The 14,997-nt window shown below is 52.5% G+C and overlaps 1 protein-coding gene across 2 annotated transcripts in view; it reads right to left on the minus strand.

Moving 5' to 3' along the window:
• LOC138497708 (membrane-spanning 4-domains subfamily A member 15-like) overlaps positions 1-14,997 on the minus strand; it is a 770,802-nt gene that overhangs the window by 102,267 nt on the left and 653,538 nt on the right. The gene's annotated exons all lie outside the window — the stretch shown is intronic.

The raw sequence follows: 14,997 nt of genomic DNA on the forward strand, positions 1-14,997 counted from the left end.
GCAGGCACTTGGGTGCAGAGTCCGGCACACTGTACTTTTTCTCCAGCCGGTCTCTATTCGCTGTGGTTGTAGCAGGGTTCTTCATCAGAGCCAGCCCTTCGTCCCAAACATCGTCCAGTAGAGGGACCGAGGGGATGGTCTTCCTCTTCGCCTCTCGGCGCTGATTCAAAAAGCCTTCCTTTTTTTTTCCCTCTGGCGTGAGCTGGAAAAGCTATGATGCACGGGAGATCACTGCGTGGAATGATCCCATCTCATCCGCAGGAGAGGCTCTCAGCAGAGGCGACAGGAGGTCCCCCATCCCACCGTTGTCATCCGTGCGCCGTCGTCAACGTGTTAGATTCCGTCTCCTATGGGAGGGCAGAGGGGCTTCGAAGAGGGTGGAGAAGGGTGGGTTGGAGGCATCAGATGTCACCACCTCTTCGTGGCCGGTGGTTCCCCTGATGGAAACGGGCGACCGGCGCTGGTGGCGCAGGCAGGGGGGATCATCAGTATCCTCCTCCTTAACTCTGACACCAGCGAGTCGAGGTCTGAGAAGATAACCAGCGCAAAGTCTCCAGGAGGCCTCTGGGGAGTATGAGAAAGGCCTGGGCTCACGTCCTGGGGCTCCTCTTCATCTCCAACAAGCACCCTCTTGGACGGTAATGACGTTGTCCTCACCTTCAGCCGATGAAAAGTCAGCACCCCCCCCGCTTCTTCGGATTCAGATGGATCAGCCTCGGGCTGAGGTCCGTCATCCTTTTTTTCCGGTGTCTTATCAGTGGGCATATTCGAAGCGGAAGGGACACTCTTGCCGTTGCGGGGGCACAATGTGGGTCTGCCCCTACGGCCTTTGTAAGCAATGCCACCACCAACTCTAGGGAGGCCGAAGCTTTTGCCTGGTGCACCTGGGCCTTCCGAGAGAGGCCGGGCCCTTTGTCTTGCTTGGCCTTTTTCAAGGCCGAATCGGAGGACTTGTGCTGTTTGGCCTTCTCCTTGAGAGCCGGATCGGATCCTTTGTCCTTCTCTGCCGCAGGTAGGCTGGACACTGTACCCTGCTTGGCCTTCTCCTGTCTGGTCCTCTCCGTGTTCTCCCGTAGCTTACCCGGGTTATCCAACTTTCTCTTGAATGAGGAACCAGAGCGTTGAGTGGAGATTGATGTTGATGGGGATCATGGGCACGCCCTAACCGTCGCAGGACCCGCAGCAGCGGTGACTCCGACGGAAGCGGACTTGTGGTGCTTGGTCTTGTGTTGGGCCCCCACGGGTGGGTCTCCCTCAAAGGTCGTAGAAGCCCGCTCAGCTTTTACGGATCCGGGAGAGGCATGCCCCTGGGTACCACCTGGTGCAGAGGCCTTGGTCTGCAGCCACGCTTCCAACCATTGATGTCGGTACCTCAATGTGCTCTTCGAGAAGCCACGGCAAACCGCACAATCTTCCTACTTCTGCATCGGGCAATACAGGCAATGGGAATGTTTGTTGTCCATGTAAACATTTTGCAATCCGCAGTCGGGAGCACAGCTTGAAGAGGGAAGGGTTGTCCTTTTCGTCCGACTTTATCCATGCAGTGTAGGCCTGAAGAATCTTCTGGAAGCCTCCAAGAAGAACACTCAATGAAAACAGCCCCTGACTGGTGTAGAAAAATCTGAAAAACGGATACCTGTTAGTTGGAAGGATGATTGATGAAGCACAAGGGATCGATTGACTGAAAAATAGAGTTCAACTCTCAAAAAAGGGTAAAACGCAGCAAAAGCTCGAAGAGCAAAGCACGAGTACTCCCACCACTTGCACTTGTGGTAAAAATCTGAAGATGGCTGCCAGAGGAGAGGCTTAGGTGGAGGGCAGTCATTGGCTGGGAGCAGTATGACCCAGGGCTCAGTGATTGGTTGTTAGGAGAAATACAGTTCAGAAATTAAACTGATTTTTTCTTTACTGAGGATTTCCAGCCTGACGACGGGGAATATTCATGAGCATGTGAATCCATGCCAGACCCCATACGGGAGAACGCCTCCAACACACCTCGAAGCACACACCAAAAGGCAAGTGAAATGCCAAACACAGCACAAGCCTCCACGCCATCCCTGGCCCAGCATACAGCCCCCAAAGTAAATTGTGCGTAAACACCCCGCTATCCCCCAGTGCACCTGACAGAAAAAACCTGGCCTCCCACGCAAGGCCAGCCCCTACACCAGCCAAATTGCGCGTCAACACCTTGCAATCTCCAGTGGCACCCCAGATATAAATTGCACGTAAACACCCCGCTATCCCCGGGCGCACCCCACAGAAAACATATGCCCTCCCACGCAAGGCCAGCCTTACACCAGCCAAATTGCACGCCAATACCTCGCAATCCCTGTGGCACCCCAGCCCCATCACCTGTTGACCCACCCTGCAGGCAGTCCCCTGCAGATGGGACAACCCCACCACAGCCCCCATTACCCGTGACACCACCGGGCAGGCAGCACCTCTAGATGGGACACCCCCACCACATCCCATTACCCGTGACACCACCCTGAAGGCAGCCCCCTCTAGACGGGAAACCCCCACCACAGACCCCATTACCCGTGACACCACCCTGCAGGCCGCTTGCTCTAGATGGGACACCCCCACCCCAACCCATTCACCTGTTGCCCCCCTGCAGGCAGGCCCCTCTAGTCAGGACACCCCTACCCCAGCCCCATCACCTGTTTCCCCACCCTGCAGTCAGCCCCCTCCAGATGGGAAACCCCCACCACAGCTCCATTACCCATGACACCACCCTGCAGGAGGCCCCCTCTAGACAGGACACCCCCACCACAGCCCCCATTACCCGTGACACTACCCTGCAAGCAGCCCCCTCTCGACAGACCCCCCCACCACAGCCCCCATTATCTGTGAAACCACCCTGCAAGCAGCTCCCTCAAGTAGGGACACCCTCCACAACAGCCCCCATTACCCGTGACACTACCCTGCATGCAGCGCCCTCTAGACGGGATACCCATGACACTTGTTAGGCAGAATTATATGCAGTACCCTTTGGGAACACTACACACAATTAAGACTACAGGTGTAAGCACAATCTCACCTTTGGTACAAGCCTGTACTACACAGTTATGTAGTAGCAGTGGCTGAGCAGCCAGACTTATCTCAAGAGGGATGTGAGCAGTACACAATGTTACACAAAGGACCTGCAATCACAGTAGTTCAAACAAACACTCACTCAAGGATTCTTGGTAAAAAAGCATGTACATTTATTTACACGTTTAGTTAGAAAACATTCCACTAGCAAGAAGCAGCTCAATATCACACTATAATACACTACAGCACTAAACCAATAAGTTTCTGAACAAGTTAGGCTCCCCTGAAGTGGAAGCAAAATGGCACTTCAGTAACTTTCAAAAGGGGTGAAAGACAAAGGTTATAAGAATCAAAACACAATTACTTTCATAGGCAGGGCAAATAGTTTCAGGTCACTACAAGAGGCAATTCAATTCAATAGGCCTGGGCCAAAGTCAATCGTTCAGTGTCTTGGATAGTATAGCACAGTTCTGGTAGTAAACGGTTATGTCTTTGCCAATGTTCTTAGAAGTAGTTTGCAAGAAAAAGAGTTATATGTCGGATTAGGAGCGAACAAGGCTCCCACCGCGGCAGAAAATATTTCTCCACCGCATTTGCACAGTATCTTATGGATGAAGAAAAGCTGTATCTGAGGCCGTTGTTCCTGGCAGTTCCTACAGATCTCGCTGTTCCTGAGCTTCAGTCGTGGGAACAAGAAGGAGGACGTCGGGAGGTTCCTGCACTGCTCCCAGGGAAGGAGTCACAAGCTAAACATTGGTTTAAGGTGTGAGTGCCTTAAAGTCCACAAACTACTATCCTCACTGCCTATCCGGTTTTCAACAGTACTCTGAAGAAAATTTGACCAGTATGGAGATGGTTTCCAGGTGGCCTGCGAGTTGGTTGTTCCCACCAGCTCAAGGGAAGAAGTTGTCCTTGAAGGGGCTTCTCTGTCGAGGGAGTTTCAGGCAATTGGGACCTGGAGCAGATCTTCACCGGGCAAACCAACGGTCCAGTAGTTGCAGCCGTCATCTTCCTTCAGCTCGCCTTCGGTTCTTTCGTTCCTGTGGTCGACTCTGCCTTCCAAGTCCCAGAGACCTGCTTTTAAACAGTTTTCTCGCATTCATTGCAGCCTAGCTGTCACTCACCCAGCAGTGTGGCTGTCCTGGCCGGACAGTCAGCCAGTCAATCACACCAGAGTGCATTCAGGTCTCTAGAAGACTAAGCACAGGGAGTTTCAGGCACCTCCCTCACATCCTGTCCACCCCAGACACTCAGGCACCAGAGGAGGGCTTCAGCACTGCAGCATTTGATTGGACACCATGTGTGGGGGAGTTGTGGGGGGAGGGGTAGGGGGAGAGGGTGTGTGGGGGAGTTGTGGGGGGAGGTGGAGAGGGTGTGTTTGAGGTGGAGGGTGTGGGCACTTTTTACTATTGTACTGTTTAACCCTTTAAGTGCCACCGACGAGCCGGCTTGTCGGTGGAAACCGCTCCAGGTTGCCACCGACGAGCCGGCTCGTCGGTTTTGGCACTCTGTTTTGCTCCATCCCTGCATCGCAGGGATCGAGCAAAACTGTAATACAATCCCCGGGCTATGTGAGGGGGAGGTCCCCCCTCACTGTCGGGGGCTGGATTACCTTCAGTTTCGCGTCGGCGTGTTTCACGCACGCCGGCGTGAAACAAAGTAAATTCACCGCAGCAGCCATTTTCGGCTGCTGCGGTGAAGAGAGAAGGTAAGAGACCTTCTTGCTCCGCCTCGATCTCCGGCTGTATTTCAAGCCGAGATCGAGGCGGGTATCGTTGGAAAGGGGAGATTCTCCCCTTTACAACGATAACCATTGTGTGGCATTGCTGCCCGCGGATCGGGCGCAGGGCGCGTGATCCGCGGGCAGCAATGACACCGGATCAATACATATCTGTTTGTGATGCGGGGGAGGGGAGGCTGCTTACTAGGTAAGCGGCCCCCTTCCCGCCGTGGCCCCAAAGCATGGGGCCACAGCACCAGAGACCCCTGAGGGCAGATGACCCCAGAGGGCAGATGATCACAAATTTGAGGGAGGGGGGGAGGTGGGAGGGGGTTTGGGGCCCTGGGGCCCACTAGACCACCAGGGATTTCGCAAAAAGTGGTGTCCTTGGAAAGGGGAGGTTCTCCCCTTTCCAAGGACACCATCTACATGAGGCATTGCTGGTCACGGATCAGCGCAGAGCGCTGATCCGTGACCAGCAACCCACTTGGACCACCATGGATCCATTTGTGAGTTGGGGGGAGGGGGGCTGCTTCAAGTAAGCAGCCCCCCCCGGCCCCCAAAGTATGGGGGCACATGCATGTGAACCCTGGGGGCAGATGGCTGACCATCTGCCCCCAGGGAATTATTTTAAAAAAAAATGAAAAATTTGGGGGAAGTGGGGAGGTGGGAAGGGGTTTGGGGCCATGGGGCCCACTAGACCACCAGGGATTTCGCAAAAAGTGGTGTCCTTGGAAAGGGGCGGTTCTCCCCTTTCCAAGGACACCATCTACATGAGGCATTGCTGGTCACGGATCAGCGCAGAGCGCTGATCTGTGACCATCAACCCATTTGGACCACAATGGATACGTTTGTGAGTTGGGGGAGGGGGGCTGTGTCAAGTAAGCAGCCCTCCCCCCCAGCCCCTAAAGCATGGGGGCACATGCATGTGAACCCTGGGGCAGATGGCTGACCATCTGCCCCCAGGGAATGTAAAAAAAAAAAAGAAATGATGGGAAAAAGGGGTGGGGGTGGCGGTGGGGGGCCACTAGCCACCATGGATTTATTACTGAATGAAAGGGGGGGTGGTCCTCCCCCCCAACCGAAGTAGAAAGGGGACACCCCTTGTAACCCACCCTGGGGGCAGATATCTGCTCCTAGGAAGGGGCATCTGACCCCAGGGAGGGATGCATGAGGTGGGCCCCCCTATCATTTATTTTTTTTAAACTTTATTTATTAATTGTTGGTGGTACACATCGCCTCCTTAACATAACACTCTGCATTGTTCAACAGTACGGTTATAAACATCGAAACACAGTAACAACACATAGAGTCTACACAGTCAGTACACTTCCAGGCCCAGCCAGGCTACTCTCAGTCGACCCCGATTCGCACAAGTATACTCTGAACGGAGCCCAGATGTCTTTAGGTTTGCATGACCTTGGCAGTGACATTACATACTGTTACTCACATTCATTGACATATGACAGTTCTTTAAGAAAGTGATTCGCTCGTGGCGTGTGTGCACTCTTCCATTGTTGTAATATACATTTTTTAGCGACTATGCATGCTACATTAAATAATCGTCTAGTCACTTCCGAGGTCTTCCCAATGTCCCCGAATAGGTATTTTTGGGGCGTTAGGTCTGCCGGGATTTGTGTAATTTCTACTAGAATGGACGCCACTTCACCCCAGAACCTGTGTATGGGCGGGCAGCTCCAATACATATGGAATGAATCGGCATTTTCGCTCCCACATTTCTGGCAGCTGGCAGGGCCATCTCGTGTGAATTTAGCTATCTTCTCGGGTGTGTAGTGCAACTTGTTTAACACCTTAAATTGGATCTGGCGTAGGCCTGCATTAATGGACACCCTTTTGGTTAGATCACCGTATTTTTCCCATGCCTTGTCTGAAATGGTGGTTCCCAGATCAGCCTCCCATGAGATTTTAATCTTGTTTGTAGTAGGCGTGCTTGCCTGAATGACTGCGTAGAGCCCCGAGACACTAACCCCTGCCTGGGTAGACAAGGCCGCAAGGCACGGGTGAGGGGGTGGTTCGTCGGGGAAAAGAGGCCTTCTGGCTTTAAAAGCTATCCGCATCCGATGATATTGTAGTATTTTTAGTTGATCCCTCCCCATTCCAACCTTAAATTCCTCTAATGTTATGAATTTGCCATTGGGGCAGATATCTTTAATTTTGAATTCCCCCTCTGGGTCCCAATTTGTTCGGACATCTGGGTCATTTGATGGTGCTATGCCAGGGAAGTTCCAGAAGGGGGCTTCCGAGTAATAGGGAGTCTCTAGTTCAAGCCTACGGAAGAGTCTAGACCATGCATGTACTGTTGTGCTAACCGGATGGAATGGGCAATCATCCTTATGTTTCTTTTTAAAGATTATGGAGCGTAGGTCGGTTGGCCGTGCTGCATGCTTTTCAATACGAACGTGGGGAGAAGTGTTTAGTTCATCATACCAGTATCTGATAAACTGGGCTTGTGCCACCAGGTAGTATAGCTCAAAGTCTGGGGCCGCTATGCCCCCTTTATTATATGGCTCCACCGTTTTTTCCCACTTCATTCTGGCTGCCCCTCCTCCCCATACAAACTCCACTGCCAAAGATCAGAGGACTGTGAAAAACTGTGCACCCGGCCACAACGGTATGTTAGTGAATATATATAATAGTTTTGGTAGAATTACCATTTTCATCATGGCCACTCGACCTATAAGTGAGATAGGGAGTTGTGTCCATAGGCGGAGCTTGGTGGATATACTACTCAGCAGATGTTTATGATTGTCAGCATAGAGGGAGGCTTTTTCACCCGACACGATAATTCCCAGGTATCTTATTTTGGTGGGGGACCATTGCAGACCATATGTGTTGGTCGGGCATCGCGTGGCAGGGGTCAGGGGAAATAGCTCAGATTTGGACCTGTTAGTTTTATATCCCGAATATTCGGCAAACTCTTGTATGGTCTCGATCGCCGGGCCCAGATGTATATCTGGTTCTCGGATATATAGCAATGTATCATCTGCGTATAGGGATATTGATTGGGTTAGACCGGTCATCGTGATGCCCCTCTGTCCCTGGTGTTCCCTGATTGCTGCCGCAGCTGGTTCCATTGTGAGGGCGAATAGTATGGGGGAAAATAGGCATCCCTGTCGCGTACCCTTACCCAGCCCAAACCAGTAGGACATCATGCGATTAGTCAGCACCCTGGCTCCGGGGTCAGAGTACAACAGGCCGACACATCGCCGAAAGTATGGGCCTATACCAAATTTCTCAAGCACTTTGAACAAGTACAACCACGATACTGAATCAAATGCTTTTTCAGCGTCTAGTGATACAGCTACCGCCTGGGCTTCAGGTTTTATCTGGGCCATGATTCCAAACAGTCTCCTGAGATTGAGGGCCGTCGATCTGGTGGGGATAAAGCCACACTGATCTGGAAGTACCAGTGTAGGCATATGAGGTAGGAGTCGCGTGGCCAGGATCTTAGCAAAGATTTTAGCGTCGCAGTTTATTAGGGACAGGGGTCGATAGGAGGACATCTCGTTGGGTGGTCGTCTGGGTTTCAACAGTACTGTTATTATGGCCTCTCTCATTGATGGTGGCAGGGTACCCAGTTCTATAGCTTCCTTCCACACCAACAGCAGCACCAGGGTCAGTTCCTCGTTCAACTCCTTATACAGCTCTGCTCCTAGTCCATCCGAGCCCGGTGCTTTACCGCTGGCCAATGATTTGATCGCCTCAGCGACCTCCTCAGTGGTCAGGGGTTGGTCTAACGCGAGCCTGTATTCCATGGGCAGCGTCGGGAGAGTGACGTTGTCGAGGTACGTTACCACTTCCTCGGCTGATTTCGAATCATGATTAGCGTAGAGGTCTGAGTAAAACCGGGTGAATTCCCTATTTATTCCCTCTTCACTAGCGACCACTGTGCCGTCCCTTGTTAGTATGCTGGAGATTGGCGTGTGCAGACTTTCGGCTTTTAGCAAGTTGGCCAGGGTACGCCCCGCTCTGTTACCCTCACCATATCTGCGCGCTCTATGAGGGGTTGACATATAAAGCAGTTCCCTGGTAGCCAACTTGTTGAATTCTAACAGACCAGAGTTAATGTCTGAGAGGGTTTTATTATCATGTGCATCCGTGTATCTAGCTTCCAGGACTCCCAGGCACTTTTCCACCTCCTCCAGCTCTTCCCTAACCGCCTTCAACATGCCTGTGGACTTAGAAAGCAGTATTCCTCTCACCCATACCTTGGAGGCCTCCCATAGAGTATGATATCTATCCACTGAGCCCCTGTTGATTTCAAAAAAGTGCTCTACTTCTATATGTAGTGCATCCGCTACTGCTGGGCCCTTGAGAATATCTGGTGGCATCCTCCATTTCCCAATTGAGGGTTTTATGTTTCCCAATGTCAGTTCCATCGTAACAGGGGAGTGGTCTGATAGGGTGCGAGGGAGTATCTCACAGTTATCCATCTGATGCACGAGACTTGTGGAGGCCAACCAGTAATCTATTCTGGACTCAGTGTCGTGCACCGATGAATAAAATGTGAATTGCCTCTTACATGGATGTAGCGTACTCCATGTGTCGACCATTGTCAACTGCGATAGGATCTGTAATAACATCACTGCTGCCTTGGAGGGAGCTCAATGTTTTGTATTGGAACGGTCCAGTGTGTTATCCAGGATTGTGTTAAACCCCCCCCCATAGGATCTGTTCAAGCCCCGTATATCCTATTTCATGTACCATGTCTATGTAGAAATCAGGGTCGTCTAAGTTCGGGCCATAGGTATTTACCAACACCACCTCCCTCCCCGCAACGCTACCCCATACTATAACGTAGCGCTCATGAATGTCAACTTTGCTCTTACCAAATTAAAAGCCTACAGAGGGGTGTATAAGGGTGAGAACACCTCTTGCCTGTGTGGAGTAGTCTGTATAGTATCTGTTTTGCCGGCAGTTCTTCAAAAAGTCCATGTTTACCTTTCGTAGTGCATGGGTTTCCTGCAACATGATCACCTGCGGAAGATGCCTAGTGATATAGGCCCCCACCTTTCTAGACTTGGATCGATTGTTCAAACCTTGGACATTCCATGTCAGGAGTTTTAGCTTCAGTCCTTTATCCCTCTTTCCGGTATTTGCCATGACTGTGTGCCAATATCGCGTTTCCTGTTCCGGTCATTGTTCAGAAGAATGTCATGTGGAGCGACGCGACCACCAATTTTAACTTGTAGAACCTTTCCAACTGGGTTCCCGAAGCACCTCCCCCATCTTGAATCCCGTATAACTCAACATAATGAAGTCGCGCGTAACAAATTAACCCCCCACCCGGATCATCTACCCCAACATGACGATGTTGCCCAATAACTCTCGGAACCTTCCCGATGGGCATTTCCCCAAAAAACCTTGGAACTTTCCGGAGGGTAGCCTGCTGCAGCCATCTGGCCACCTTTCCGGGGGCTCACGGCTCGAAGCTACATTAAATCTGTGTCCAGGCCGCTCCCTGCAATTGTTCCTGACTTCCTGTGGCGGAGATGAGATGGCGTAGTCCCTTCAGTCTGCTGCGTCAGGTCTCTCTGCTTCCAGCTGGTTTCCGGCGTTTTGATCATTTGCCCTGTCTCTGGGAGGCAAAGGGATGGAGGCCTCCATATATGTCATGGCTTCCGTGGGGTTTTCAAAGAAGTGGGCTCTACCACCATGTTGGATTCTGATCTTCGCAGGGAAGATCAGGGCATAGGGTACACTGCGTATCCGCAGTTGTCTTTTCACCGGTTCATAGGATCGACGTTGTGCCTGCACGCCAGCAGAGAAATCCGGGTATATATGGATTCTGTTGTGTTCAAAGTATAACGTGCCTTTCTCTCTGGAGAGTCTGAGGACGGCATCCCTGTCTCTATAGTTGAGGATACGTGCTATTATGGTGCGAGGCGGTGCCCCAGGTTTCGGCGGTGATGCCAGAGTTCGGTGAGCCCTCTCCACAAGAAAATGTTCCGAGAACGATTCAGCCCCCAGGATATCTTTCAAAAGGTGTTCCACTTGTCGCTCCATGTCACCCTTACCAAAGGTTTCTGCCACTCCAACAATCCGGATGTTATTTGTACGAGATCTCGAAACTAAATCCTCGCATTTACTTTCAGTTTTACGAAGTTCTGTTTGGAGTTGGGCTATGTCGCGGCCATGTTGCGAGAACGTGTCTTCGTTTGCGCTGATTCTAGTCTCCGTTTCCCTAATACGTGAGCTCTCTTTCTCCACTCTGGCCTACAGGGATCCGATCGTTGCCACTATATCATCCAGTTTGACATTGACTGCCATAAATCCGTTCTGGACTAGTGTTGCCAGGCACTCTAGGAGGTCTTCATCCTGCCTGTCGGACGGTTGTTGCGTCCCATCGGGTGCCCTGCATGGTTCGGAGCTGGCAAAGGAGTCCATTGGGCCGGTCTTTTTCCCTCCTGCACCCTTCCTCTCGGTGCGGCGCATGTAGGTTAGTATATGGCCTTAGAGTGGGCTGTGTTCTCCCATGTATCGTGCCGCTGATAAGAACCTGATAGCATGATGGCTCTGTATCCTCCTCACCCACTTCTTGGACCGGGAATCTGCACCCCCTCTCCTGCTCCCACTATCGGAATGGATATTGCCACCGGGCGGATTCCTCCCGACCGATCTGGGTGTGTAATGCACTTTAGTTCTCAGCGGGGGGCGTTTCACTGGCCCACTCTAGGGAGTGGATGGGGCTTTAGTCCAGGCCTGACGTTGTTGGGCCCACTTAGGGTATCAGTGGCTACTCCGTATCACCACAGGGGTTATTGTGGACCAAGTATCAGTGTTTCACTTCACGCTGGGGGGTGCAGCCCTCGGCGTCACTCTGTCAGTGCCTGCGTGGCCCCCGCACTAGTCCCTCAGGGCCCCCTCGCTACTCCTTCACAGCGCTCGCAGGGCTTTATGGACGACCGTGCATTGCCGTGGGTCCCGCTTACACCACACCCATGGGGGCTGCCTCTGTGTTGCACTCCGTGTCGGGGACCTTCTCCGCCTCGGGCTGCGGCGTGCGGGGGCTTTCCACCTACCCCGCCCCACTTACTTGTCTTGCTGGGCCAGAGTGCGCTCAACCGCGTATCCCCGTGTCGTTCCTGGGTGACCTCGTAGGAGTGTCCCGGTGGGGAAGCAGCCGCCCGCTTTACATGCCAGCCGCAGCTATGCCCAGCTCAGCCGGCGGGCCGCATAGATGTTCGCACCAGCCCACTCTCAGCACGATCCGGCTCGGCTCCTCGCGTGCTCCACCAGCGGCGATTCCACTGTGAACCAGTGTGCACCATTACACGGACGCCTGGTCACCTCGTTACCTCCAGGGGCTTCACAATACAGTGGTCACCGCCGTGCCCCTCCCCCTCCGCGGCCGGGTCTTTTCCGTCCCGCCTCCGGCCTCCAGTAGCTATCCTGCGGAGCCGCAGGGCGGCAACGCTGTTTTCCCACAGCCGCCTTGCCTTCCGAGTGAGATATCTCGGCCGTCCAGCCACGTATTCGCCCAATTTCTTCAGGGTATGTGCAGGAGACCTTCTGGCACAGGAATCTCTGTTTCTACCGTGTGTAGAGCGGCGCTGGAAGGATTTTTTACCCAAGGATTTTTCGTATGAGCCAGAGCTCTCCTTTCAGGCGGCCATATTTGATGTGTGCAACAGCGCCCCCCGGGACACCCATATCTGACACCAGGGAGGGATGCATGAGGTGGGGCCCTCCATTTGGGGTGGGGGGGGGAGAGGGCCACCCCCCGTTCCAGTAGAACATTTGCCGGCAATGTAGGGTGCCCCTCAGCCCCCCCTAAAATGCAGCCTACGATTTTGTATTATTTTTTTTGTTTACCCAACTTCCCTTGGCGCTGATGGCTACATTAGAGTGCCAATCTGCCCCCAGGGTGCCCAAACCCTACTGCCCCATCTATTGGGGAGCCTGTCCCACCATTTGTGGTGGCCCTCTCCTCACCCACACCGAACAGAGGGGGGGACACCTCATGCAGCCCTCGGGTGGGTGGGAACTGGCCCTGTAGTGTTGGTGGTGTGAACGGGATCGGGCTGCATGAGGTGCCCCCCCCTCCATTCGGTGTGGGTGAGGAGAGGGCCACCACAAATGGTGGGACAGGCCCCCCAATAGATGGGGCAGTAGGGTTTGGGCACCCTGGGGGCAGATTGGCACACTAATGTGGCCATCTGTGCCAAGCGAACTTGGGTAAACAAAAAAAATAATACAAAATCGTAGGCCGCATTTTAGGGGGGGGATGAGGGGCACCCTAAATTGGCAGAAAATGTTGTACTGCAACGGGGGGTGGCACTCACCACCCCCCGAGCCCAAATGGAGGGCCCACCTCATTCATCCCTGCCTGGGGGCAGATATCTGCTCCTAGGAAGGGGCATCTGACCCCAGGGAGGGATGCATAAAGTGGGGCCTCCCCTATCTGATGCCAGGGAGGGATGCATGAGGTGGGGCCCTCCATTTGGGGTGGGGGGGGAGGGCCACCCCGTTACAGTAGAACATTTGCTGCCAATATAGGGTGCCCCTCAGCACCCCCTAAAAAGCAGCCTACGAATTTGTATTATTTTCTTTGTTTACCCAACTTCGCTTGGGGGGCCTTTCTGGGTGGTTTGGTGTTTGGCTGGGCTGACACAGATAATTTATGTGTTCCTTTGTTCCCTTTACAGGTCTTGTGCAGTTCAAACTTCTCCCTTGTTATGTAAGTATTGACTTTTGGTTATGGGAACATTGTATATTATGCAAGGGGTGGGTGGGAACTGGCCCTGTAGTGTTGGTGGTGTGAACGGGATTGGGTGCTCTGGGGAGGTATTGGGGTGGCCAGGGACACAGTTGCTGTGGTAGGTCACAAATTTCCCCCCAGAGCAGCTAAACAGTGCTGTTTCCCTGGGAGGGCAGTTTGCCACGTAGCTATCTGTACAGGTTTTTTTTTGGTGCTTGGGGTAGCCATACACCTATTCGTCTTAATTCCATTTCCTATCAGTGTGCAGTGTAGCCTTCCGTGGTGGTAGATGACTGGGATGTGCCATGTATCGGGTGGTAGAAATCGAAAAGTTAGCAGAAACCCCCAAGACAGTTTAGATGTGTTATTGGTAGGCTAAGTACTGAATGTAATTATTTTGTGTTTCCTTTGCAGTTGTGGCTCCTGAAAAGCTTTCGCTGACTGATGTAAGTACTGCATATATTACTTTTGTAGATATCCATTGTAATGTGGAGGTGGATGGTTACTGTGGTGGGAGGAACTGTGGTTGCAGTGTCAGTGATATGGGTGGGAATGGGTAGTGGGGAGGTCCTGGGGGCAATGATGGTTGTGGCTTGCATAGAGGAAGTGGTTGCTTTGCAGAAATACAAATGTGGTAACAATAACTAGCAGCAGTGTCACAAAAATATTTGCAGTAGTAATGCAGATGGTCATTTCTTCTGAGCATGCAATGCCCACGTGGTACGGAGTTCATTCCTTTTATTGCAATGGTCACCACTTCTGTCGTCCAAGTCCAGGAGTGGTCCCAGTGTGACCCGCCAGAGTCCCCATCCTTTCACAGGGGGCAAAGCTGTAGCGCAGGGTAGCCAGAGGGGCAGGACAGTCAGGGGGTGATGTCACTGGCCTTGGGCGCCCGTCTCCCGTGTGGGTCTTTTGTCCCCCAAGTTCAGCAGTGGTTGCAGTGAGCCCCGGCAGGGTCCCCATCCCTTCCTGGAGGGGAAAGCTGTAGCGTTGGCCAGGCAGAGATGTAGGATGGTTGTGGTTGATGTGTGTGACTCTGGCCGCCTCTCTGCCTTGTTGAACTGTGCCAGCAATTGTCTGGAAGGGTCTGGCATGTACTTTCCTTTTGTTCCCTGTCTGAGTTTTGATCGCCTCTGCCTTTTCAACTCACCCAATCACTAATACGTTACATGGTTGCTTCTCAACGCCATTTCCCATGCATCAGCATTTCATGGGTGAGGGGAGGGTGCAACGCACGTTGGCTGTCTCTGAATTGGTACTGTGGGTGCAATCCTCGTCTCCACACTTGTATTTCTGTAATGTATAGTGGAAGAGGAAATCTTCCTTACATTTTTTGTTGTCTTTGTTTTAGGTGCAGGTGTGTTGTAGCTGTCTACCCACTTGTAAGTAAGCAGTGAGCTGGTCCTTAGCATTTCACGTGAGTGTTTGCAAAATTGTACTCTGTTTTTTGTAGCGTGCTCAGAGTATGTCATATTGCAGAGGGTTGCTACAGTTTGTGAGCAGAGTTTGGACATTTTGGCGT

The sequence above is a fragment of the Ambystoma mexicanum genome, chromosome 5q, assembly GCF_040938575.1.
Source record: "Ambystoma mexicanum isolate Mex_15411 chromosome 5q, UKY_AmexF1_1, whole genome shotgun sequence".
NCBI lineage: Eukaryota > Metazoa > Chordata > Amphibia > Caudata > Ambystomatidae > Ambystoma > Ambystoma mexicanum.